Source organism: Solanum tuberosum, unplaced genomic scaffold (assembly GCF_000226075.1).
Source record: "Solanum tuberosum cultivar DM 1-3 516 R44 unplaced genomic scaffold, SolTub_3.0 scf00050, whole genome shotgun sequence".
Lineage (NCBI taxonomy): Eukaryota > Viridiplantae > Streptophyta > Magnoliopsida > Solanales > Solanaceae > Solanum > Solanum tuberosum.
The window spans coordinates 32,316-43,258 of NW_006238975.1; the positions used below are offsets into that span (position 1 = coordinate 32,316).

General features: G+C 38.8%; 1 pseudogene; it reads right to left on the reverse strand.

Moving 5' to 3' along the window:
* LOC107059955 (putative late blight resistance protein homolog R1A-3) overlaps positions 1–3,649 on the reverse strand; it is a 13,315-nt pseudogene extending 9,666 nt beyond the window's left edge.
* Between the last annotated feature and the right edge of the window lie 7,294 nt (positions 3,650–10,943).

The following is a 10,943-nucleotide window of genomic DNA, read 5'->3' on the forward strand; positions in this document are numbered from 1 at the left end:
ATTTGGGTTATTGTTGATAGAGTTACTAAGTCTTCTCACTTTTTGGCAGTCAAGACAACAGATTCGGTGGAGGATTATGCCAAGCTTTACAGTAATGAGATTGTGAGGTGGCATGGGGTTCCTTTGTCTATCATCTCAGATAGAGGTCCTCACTTTACCTCTCATTTCTGGAAGTCATTTCAGAATGGTCTTGGTACTCAGGTTAACCTTAGCACAACATTTCATCCACAGACAGATGGTCAGGCAGAGCGTACCATTCAGACCTTAGAGGACATGTTGAGAGCTTGTGTGATCAACTTCAAGGGTAGTTGGGATTATCACCTTCCTCTTATTGAGTTTGCCTACAACAATAGTTACCATTTCAACATTCAAATGGCCTCTTATGAGGCATTGTACGGGCGTAGATGTAGATATCATGTGGGCTGGTTTGAAGTAGGTGAAGTAGCCTTGATAGGGCCAGATTCAGTCCATTATGCTATGGAGAAAGTGCAACTCATCAGAGATAGATTTAAGACTGCCAGAGTCGCCAGAAGTCTTACGCAGATGTAATGAGAAGGGAACTAGAGCTCGAAGTTGATGATTGGGTTTTCCTGAAGGTGTCACCTATGAAGGGGGTGATGAGGTTTGGGAAGAAAGGGAAGCTTAATCCCAGATATGTAGTCCTTTACCGAATCTCGAAAAGGATTGGTAAAGTGGCTTAAGAGTTAGAGTTGCCAGCAGATTTGGCAGCAGTGCATCCAGTCTTCCACATTTCATTATTAAAGAAGTGTGTGGATGATCCAACATCTGTAGTGCCATTAGAGAGTGTGACTGTGAAGGATAGTCTCACTTATGAAGAGGTACCAATTGAAATCCTTGATCGTCAGGTTCGAAGGTTGAGAAACAAAGAAATTGCTTCGGTCAAGGTTTTGTAGAGGAGTCAGTCCGTAGATAAAGCTACTTGGGAAGCAGAACCAACCATGAAGTCCAAGTATCCTCACCTCTTTCCTTAAGATTCCATTCTAGCTTGAGGTAATAGTTCCTCTTCAGTTTTAAAGTCATTCATGCACTAATTCAGTCTTAGTATTTTGTTCCTTCTGCCTGTACTTCCATTTTAAGCGTATTTGCATGTTTTTGGAACTCAGTTCAGTCAGAAATCAGCCTTCAGTGTGTAGTGGTAGGGTTGCAACTCGTTCCTTCCATTTCAGTTAGTTTAGTCTTTATTCGAGGACGAATGATCCCAAGGGGGAGATATTGTAACACCTCAAAAACTAAACACAATTTTTTTTTCCAGAAATATAACTGAAGTAGTGAACTACGGCAGGGTTCACAGACCAATGTAGGGTCTACGGTACGTAGACCTGCCCGTGGTCTTGACTTGGAAATCACCAGGCTCAGACATCAGACCACGAGCACCTTCATGGTCTGTGGCCTTGATGATGGGTCGTGGTGGTGCCCGTAGAGTCGAGGCAGTAAACCTCCTTAGCCAGCCCCTTAGACCGCCACGCCTAAGTGAGGACCACGAGGACCTTCACCATCCGTGGTCCTTCACATGGCCCGTGGGGGCATCCGTGGAGCCTTACTAGTAAGCCCCCTAGTCAGTCCCTCCAGACCACAACCCAAGTGGAGACCACGGACCCTTTCACGGTCTGTGGTCCTTCACACGGGCCGTGGTAAGGTTCATGGACTCAGACCCTTAGCTAGTAGTCACCAAGTCCAGACCACGACCGACTTCATGGTCCGTGGTCCCTTTCATGGTCTGTGAAGGTGGCCGTGGTCAGTCCATCTGCAGTTTAAATCAGGGTTATTTCGGTCCTTTCCTTATTTGTTGGACACCTAAACTACGTCATTTTAATCTAAAGTTTCATGGTTTTAGTTAGTTTAAGCCTAGAAACATAACTAGAACTTACCCAAGTCAGATCTTTAATCAAACTCAGAAAATTAGAAGCAAAAGGAGAGAAAGAGGCGACCAACCCTAAGTTCAAGAATGCAACAAGTTTCCTCCAGTTCTAGCCCCGAAATCGAAAGATATCTCCGTGGAATTTGTCACCAGGTATGTGGGATTTCACTAGTGGGTTCCTTTCACCCATTAGGTCCCTAGTTTTCAATCAGTTTCTGGATTCCCTTATTATGACTAGACCTAGGGTTTCTTGAATGTTACAATTGTTGGGTTCTTAGCTGTTAGAATGATCCAAGTCAGATTAGTACGTTAATATTCAGTTTATTGCATGAATTCTAGAACCCTAGCTATGTATTTCTTTAGTTCTTGAATTACACATGCTAGGTCAGATATTTCAGTTATTCAGTTATACATGCCTTAGTTATTAATGTATCAATATCAGTTTAATTGTTGCATCCTCAGTTTCCATGTTTAGTTTGAGCTATCCAGTAACTTATAGGAATACAGTCATAATGTGTAAATTACTCAATCCATTGGGAGTAGCATAATATCGAGTTGGACTAGGGTTCAGCGTACCTAAACAGTCCCAGAACTACTAGCCACGTAGGTTGTAAGTCCCCTCTATGGGCATCATTTTAGTGATCACGCCATCATGCCTCTACACCTTTGGCCGGGTGTATTGGGTCCTCTCGATGGGGCGTATACATTGGACTCTACATTTAGCTCATGTGATTTTATTATCAATCTTTAGTATCTCCCACAGTTTAGTCAGTTTCTATTGCATTGACCATGTATCAGTATATTCAGTATTCAGTCTCAGCATGTTATAAATTGGTCATTGCATTCAGTTAGCTCGGTATTCAGTATCTATATCATGTTCTGATTATATCATTGTGTATTTGCTTTGTTCAGTTATATGTTATTTCAGGTTTATTCTATCATGCATGCTCAGTACCTTTCAAGTACTGACGCATACTCTGCGCTACATCTTCTCGTGATGTAGGTTCAGGTTCTCAGCATTCAGATCACGCTTAGATCGGTTCCCGATCTCCAGTTCAGCAGAATCAGTGGTGAGTCGTCATTCTCCGAGGACAATAGTCATGAGTTTCTTTTTCAGTATTTTCAGTCCTTTAGTTTTAGTTTTTCTAGACTTAGCTGGGGCCTGTCCCAACATTTTTAGTTAGTTATAGGCTAGTTTTTGACATAGTTTGATTTAACTTAGTATTGAGTTAATATCTTCTTTGTATTAAACTCACCAGTTTTCATTTATCTCAGTTATAGTATATGGATTTTCCCTATCATATCAGTTTTATTTATGATTTAGCTTCCGCATCAGTTATTATTATCCTTAGTATGATCATGTCATGCCAGTAGGGTTAGCTTTGGGATCACTTGTGATCCTAGGTCCCGTGTCCGCGTCTTAGGGGTAGCTCAGGGCATGACAATGATGTTTGGAAAAATTAATGCCATCTCCAATTTCAGCTCATCAATTAGATCCATGTCAAGAGTTATTGGATTTTCTTCATTCTTTAACCTCTCCATGATATCCTCAACATTGATAACGTCCTTGCGGAGAGCAGAAAATGACACCTGCCAAAAGACCAAATGTTATACTCCTATAAAGTCTTCAAAGAGACATTTCTACCATTCAATGTCTGTTTTTTCTATATAGGCACCTAACATAACTATAGATAGCTTTCTTAAACATACCGATGATTCATTTGATTTCTCTTCCTCTCTTTCTTTTTGATTTTGTTTTCCTTTTTCCATGATTGTAACTTTCACTAGTCAGTGAAAATGTAATTTTTCCTCTCAAGTTCTCAAGATCTGACGTATAAAGAGTACCTTCATTAAACATTATTCAGGAGAAACAAGTTGCAACAAGGAGAAAAAGAATACAAGAAACTGAAGAAAAGAAGCATAAAAAGTAAAAAAATTTGTAACCATTTGCTTGTTGTTAATTTTTCTTGCTTCACAAAAACAAATTTTCTTCTCTAGTAGTTGTTAGCATTTGTATTTTCGAAACAAAAATGTATAGTATTCTTATAGAATGTACATAGACACATTTTCCTATAAGATACATAGCACAATCACAACATAATCATAGATAGAGATATTCATGAATTTTCTGATTTTGTTTCCCTTATATAGATTATTTGTACACCTACAAATAACTCTCCTTTTTGGATTAATAAAAAAATTGAAGATTGCTCCATTCTCTCTGTATTTCACATGGTATCAGAGCAAAACTTTTTTTTTCTGTTTCTTTTTTGTCTTTTCGAATCAATGGTGTCGGCCATCTCAGAAAATTATCCTTAAGTGACTTGGTTGGTCACGTCTGGTACTGGGAGGTACTTGGAATTTGATATTCCAATCTCACAGCCAACCTAGGGAGGACCACCTCACCCGATCTGTAAGAACCATAATTTGGTGGCTGAGAGGGAAGAGTGTGAGGCTAACACTCTAGCAAACTATTTTAGGCAACTTCTACATAGGGGCAAGTGGGGGAGTGTGTAACATCTGAATCAAATCAGATTTTTTATTTCCAGCATCATCAATATTTCCAGTCAGATTTTGTGGTCTCTTGTTCAACAAACCTCAATTGGGTTGATTTTCTAGCATTCCAGGTTCCTTAAACTTTTGTTTTCCTTGGGTTAAATCGATTGACATGTATTTGCTGATTTTGGGGTTAGATTACTGCTAAAAGTTTGGTCAAATTCTCCTCTGTGAATCTCTGGCTTAACTAATTGTTTACTCTAACTGAAGAATTAGTTTAATTGGATCAACGAAGGTCTATTAACTCTTGAACATTTGGAAATCTGTTGGGATATTTCTACTTCATGGAATTTTGCTGGTTTCACCTTTCAATTTATTTTTGATACATTGAGTAACTAATTGGAACAATGATTGGTCATAATCTGGTAACTCAAAGATCTGAAGTTCTTGGTGCTTCTAGTTCATCACCTGGTAAAATGGCTTTGGTTTCGGCGGAGGAGTTTGCTAAATTCTCTTAATATCAAAAATCCACTTTAGTTACTGTTCTTTCTGAGTTCGATAAAGTATGTCTTGTCACCGCTTCAAATAAATGGGTCATTGATTCAGGTGCTACAAATCACATGACATGTAATCCTAATATCTTTTCAAGTTTTCGACAACACAAAGCACCATCTCCAGTTCCTTTAGCTGACAGACCAACTTGTAACAGTATTAGATTTGGAACTGTTAAGCCAACCTTCTCTATTACCTTTTCATCTCTGTTAAGTCTACCAAAATTGGCTTTCAATTTGATATATGTCAGTAAACTTACCAGAGACCTTAAATGTTATATCTCGTTCTTTCCCGATCATTGTGTGTTTTGTGATCTTATAACGCATCAGGTAATTGGAAAAGGACATGTATATGATGATCTCTACATCTTTGATGAATGTGAGTCTCGGTCTATTGCCTACTCCAGTGTTGTATCTCCATTTGAAGCACATTGTCGATTGGGAAATCCTTCTCTACCTCTGTTGAAGAAGCTCTGTGCACAATTTTAGAATATTCCTTCCTTGGACTTCGAGTCATGTCGATTTTCAAAACACCATCGTATCTCGTTAGGTCTAAGGATTAATAGTCGAGTTGCGTCAGCTTTTGAGTTATTACATTCTGATGTCTGGGACCATGTCTAGTTGTTTCTAAAACAGGGCTTAAATATTTTGTCACTTTTGTAGATGATTTTTCTCGAATTACTTGGATTTACTTTTTGAAGAGTCGACCTGAAGTGTTTACTCATTTTTCTACTTTTTTGTGTTGAAGTCAAAACTCAGTTCAATGCCTCAGTCCGAATTCTAAGGAGCGATAATGCTAAAGAATATATGTCAGAAGTATTTAGATCATATATGAGACAACACAGTATTCTCCATCAGTCTTCATGTGTTGATACACCCTCTCAAAATGGAGCTGCTGAGAGAAAGAATAGGCATCTACTTGAGACAGCTCGAGCACTTTTGTTCCAAATGAAGGTTCCAAAGCAATTTTGGGCTGATGCGGTCTCTACTGCTTGTTTTTTGATAAATTGCATATCATCGACTGTGCTTTCCGCTAATGTGCCTTATAATGTTCTTTTTCCAAATAAATCACTATTTTTGGTGGAACCTAAGGTATTTGGAAGCACATGTTTTGTTCGAGATGTTCGACCATCTGTTACGAAGTTAGACCCCAAGGCATTGAAGTGTGTTTTCTTGGGTTATTCTCGCCTTCAAAAGGGATATCAGTGTTATTCTACTGAGCTAGGTAGATATTTGGTGTCAACTGATGTGGTATTTTCCGAGACTACACCATTCTTCTATGCACCTCCTAATTCTACAAGTTTGGGGGAGAAAAATGAGTGGTTAGTCTACTAGGTTACTCGTGTTGTGACAGAAAAGTCAGAAGATGTTGTTCTTCCCTATCCTAGTCCTTTTATTGAGCACCGATACCCTACTGTGCCATCAACACCTGTTTTATCTGCGCCAAAAAGACCCCCAATTGTTCACGTTTACTTGAGGAGGCAGGAAATTGATGATACAATTCCTTTATCATCAGATGTTACTCTACTTGATCCTCCAATAAATCTTGACCTCCTTATTACTCTTTGAAAAGTTACACATCAGTGTAAATCCACATATTCCATTGTAAACTCTGTCTCTTATGACCACTTATCAGTTGCATCTAGTTGTATGATTATCTCTCTAGACTCTATCTCTATCCCCAAAACAGTGAAGGATGCCTTGAACTATACTGGATGGCATGATGCAATGCTTGAGGAAATACATGCTTTAGATGAAAATCACACTTGGGATTTGGTAGATTTACCCAAAGGAAAGAAATCAGTTGGATGAAAATGGATCTGTGCGGTCAAAGCTAATACTGATGGCTTTGTTGCAAGACTTAACGCCAGACTTGTAGCTAAAGGCTATGCTCAGACTTATGGGGTAGATTATTCTGACCCCTTTTCTCGGTAGCCAAGCTCACCTCTGTTCGCTTGTTTATTTCTTTGGCTGCTTCTCAGCATTGGCCCTTACATTAGTTGGATATCAAAAATGCATTTCTTCATGGTGATCTCAATGAATAAGTGTATATGGAGCAACCACCTGGGTTTGTTGCTCAGGGGGAGTATGGGAAAGTTTGTCATCTAAGAAAATCTCTATATGGTCTAAAGCAAAGTCCTCGTGTTTGGTTTGGAAAATTTAGCAATGTAGTTCTGGAATTTGGATTGAAGAAGAGCAAGTGTGATCACTCAGTTTTCTATAGACAGTCAACAGTTGGTATTATTCTTTTGGTTGTTTATGTTAGCTATATTGTTATTACAACAGATTATTGTGCAGGAATTTCTTCTCCGAAAGAGTTTTTACATGCCAAGTTTCATACCAAAGATTTGGGGCAACGGAAATACTTCTTGGGTGTCGAAGTAGCAAGAAGAAAGAAAGGAATTTTCTTGTCCCAAAGAAAATATGTACTTGATCTACCTGCAGAAATGGGAAAATTGGGAGCCAAACCATGTCGTACACCAATGGTTCCTAATGTTCATCTTACTAAGGATGATGGTGATCCTCTTGATGATCCAGAAAGATATAGGAAATTGGTTGGGAAATTGAACTACCTCACAGTGATCCATCCAGATATTAAATATGCAGTTAGTATTGTAAGTCAATTCATGTCTGCACCGACAATCAAACATTGGGCAGCCTTGGAATAGATCTTGTGCTACTTGAAAGGACCTCCTGGCCTTGGCATTTTGTATAGAGACCATGGATATACTCGTATTGAGTGTTTCGCAGATGCTAATTGGGCTGGATCAAGAATTGATAGAAGATCTACTACTAGCTATTGCATTTTTGTTGGTGAGAATTTGGTATCTGGGAGGAGTAAGAAACAAATTGTTGTATCTCGATCTAATGCAGAGTCTGAGTATAGAGCTATGGCTCAATCCACATGTGAAATACTATGGATTCATCATCTTTTAGTTGATATCGGTTTGAACCCTTTGTCTCCAGAAAAACTTTGGTGTGATAATCAGGCTGCTCTACACATTGCCTCAAATCCAGTGTACCATGAACGGACAAAACACATTGAGGTTGACTATCACTTTGTTTGTGAGAAGATTCAAGAGAACATGGTTTCTACTGGATATATGAAGACATACGAGCAATTGAGTGATATATTTACGAAGGCTTTAAATGGAACTTAGGTGGTATATCTTTGTAACAAGTTGGGCATGATTAACATCTATGCTCCAACTTGAGGGGGAGTGTTATAGAATGTACATAGACACATTTTCCTATAAGATCACTTCAAATATCTTTCCTATTTTTATGCCTCGTATATTATTTTATCTACCCTCCCCATCATGTTCCTTCATTCCTTCAAACCATATGATACACGAAACTCATGAAAATCATGAAAATCTGAAGGAATTTATACTAAACCATACTAAAATCATGAAAATATGATTATGAACATTAAAGTAACTAATTTATACAGATCTGCTAAAATTCTAGAAACCCTAGGTCTAGATAATATTAAGGGAATCAAGAATCTGACTGAATTCTAGGGACCTAGTGGATGAAAGGAATCCACCAGTGAAATCTCACAAACGCGGTGACAAAATTCATGGAGAGATCTTTCGATTTCAAGGTTTGAACTGAAGAAAACCTATTGCATTCTTGGACTAGGGCTTGGTCGACTCTTTGTCCTTCTATTCTTTCAACTTGATGAAAGTTTGGAGAATGAGTTGACTAGGGTAAGTTCTAATTAAGTTGCTAGGCTTAAACTAACCAAAACTACATAGTTTAGGGTTTCTTTTTGTTTTTTTGTTTTATTTTTTATTTTATAGTTTAGGGGTTAAACGATGTAGTTTAGGGGTCTAACGCATAAGGGAAATGACCAAAATGACCCTAACTTAATTATGACGAAGCCCATCCACAGAGGGAACTACGGTGCGTCGTTTGACCTACTGGCCATTGTTTTGGTTCGACGGTCAAGTCCCGACAAGGCTTCAGTAAAATGAGCATAAATTTTTACTCGGAAATGGGAATTTAGCAAACTTTGTAACACCCCGTATCCAAAAATAGACCAAACCAACAGATTTCCAGAAGTTGCAGGTGGAACCCATGGTTGCCTCCAACGGACCGTAGGGTGAACCACGGCCCGTTCTGATGGTCCGTGGATGGTCATCTGCAACCCTCCCCATAAACTCAGACAAAAACTATTCTAAGGCATGACCCACGGTCAGACAGGATGGATCGTGGATCAGTCCATGGATCGTCAATCCGTCCGTAGGTCATGACCCTCAGGACTCCTCAGAACCTAGTCTTTGAAGTCAATCGACAGACTGATTGGACGGATCTTGGATCCGTCCACGGACCATCGATTCGTTTGTAGGTGGCTTCAGCAGAGTTTAAGTCAGGGGTCGTTTGGTCTTGTCCCCTATGTGTTGGACACCAAAACTACGTTGTTTAGCCCCTAACTAGTAAAATAATTAGAACCTAACCTAATAAGTTATTCACCAAAAAATCATCAAACTTAGAGCAAAGTAGAGGAGAAAGTCGAGCAGCCCTAGTTCAAGAACGCAATGAGTTTTCATCGGTTCCAGCCCCAAAATCGAAAGATTTCTCCGTGGAATTCATCACCAGGTATGTGGTATTTCACTAGTGGGTTCATTTAGCCCATTAGGTTCCTATAATTCAGTCAAATTCTTGATTCCCTTAATATTATATTATCTAGACCCAAGGTTTCTAGAATTTCAGCAGATCAGTATAAATTAGTTACTTTAATATTCCTAATCATATTTTCATGATTTTAGTATTGTTTAGTATAAATTCCTTTATAAATTCAGAACCCTAGTTATGTAGTTCTTTTAGTTCATGAATTGCACATGCTAGGTCAGTTTATTCAGTTATAGATGATGAATGTTTCATTATTAGTACATTAATGTTGCATTTTTAGTTAGCATGCCAGTATTTTGAGCTATCTAATATTACAACATTTCAGTTGTAAATTGCTAAATTACATAATCAATTCGGAGAAGCTTAATACCGAGTGGACTAGTGTCAGTTACCCATAAGTCCTAGAACTACGTGCCCCGAAGGTTGTAAGTCCCCTCTGTGGGCATCATTTTAGTGATCACACCAGTCATGCCTCTATACCTCTGGCAGGGTATATTGGGTTCTCTCGATGGGGAGTATACATCGAACTCCACATTTAGCTCATGTGGTTTTATGTCGGTTATTAGTAGCTCCCACAGTACATTCAGATTCTATTGCATTGACCATGTAATCATTTACAGTTATATTTCAGTCTCAACATGTTATAAACCTCGTCATTGCATTCAGTAGTTCATGATTCAATGTTTTCAGTTTAGTATCATGTTTATGTCTGGTCATTTCTCAGACATTATGCTTTGGTTCAGTTATGTTATTGTTCAGATTTACTCTATCCTGCCTTTCAAGTACTGACACATACTCTGCGCTACATCTTCTCGTGATGTAGGTTCAGGTTCTCAGCTTCCAGATCACACTTAGATCGGTTCCTGATCTTTAGTTCAGCAGCATCAGGGGTGAGTCCTCATTCTCTGAGGACGGTTGACATGATTGTCTTTCTTTCCAGTTTTAGTTCCAATTTTGCTAGATTTAGCTGAGGGATGTCCCAGCAATTCTAGTCAGTCTAGAGTATTATTTCAGACATAGTTAGATTCAACTATAGTGTTAGAGTTTGAATTTTTCAGTTGTTGTTTAAACTCCCTGTTTTCATTTATTTAGATAGTATATGGGTATTCCCCATCATTTCAGATTATTCATATGATTTAGCTTCCGCACAATATTTTTTTATTAAGTTTGGTTTAGTATGCTTATGATATGCCAACAAGGTTAGCTTGGGGCCACACGTGATCCTAGGTCCCGTGTCCGCGTCTTTGGGGTATCTTTGGGGCGTGACAAACTTGGTATCAGAGCATTAGGTTTAAGAGTCCTAGGATGTCTAAAAAGCCGTACTAAGTAGAGTCATTTTCATAGGTGTGAACTGCACCACATCTAATGAGAAGGAGGCT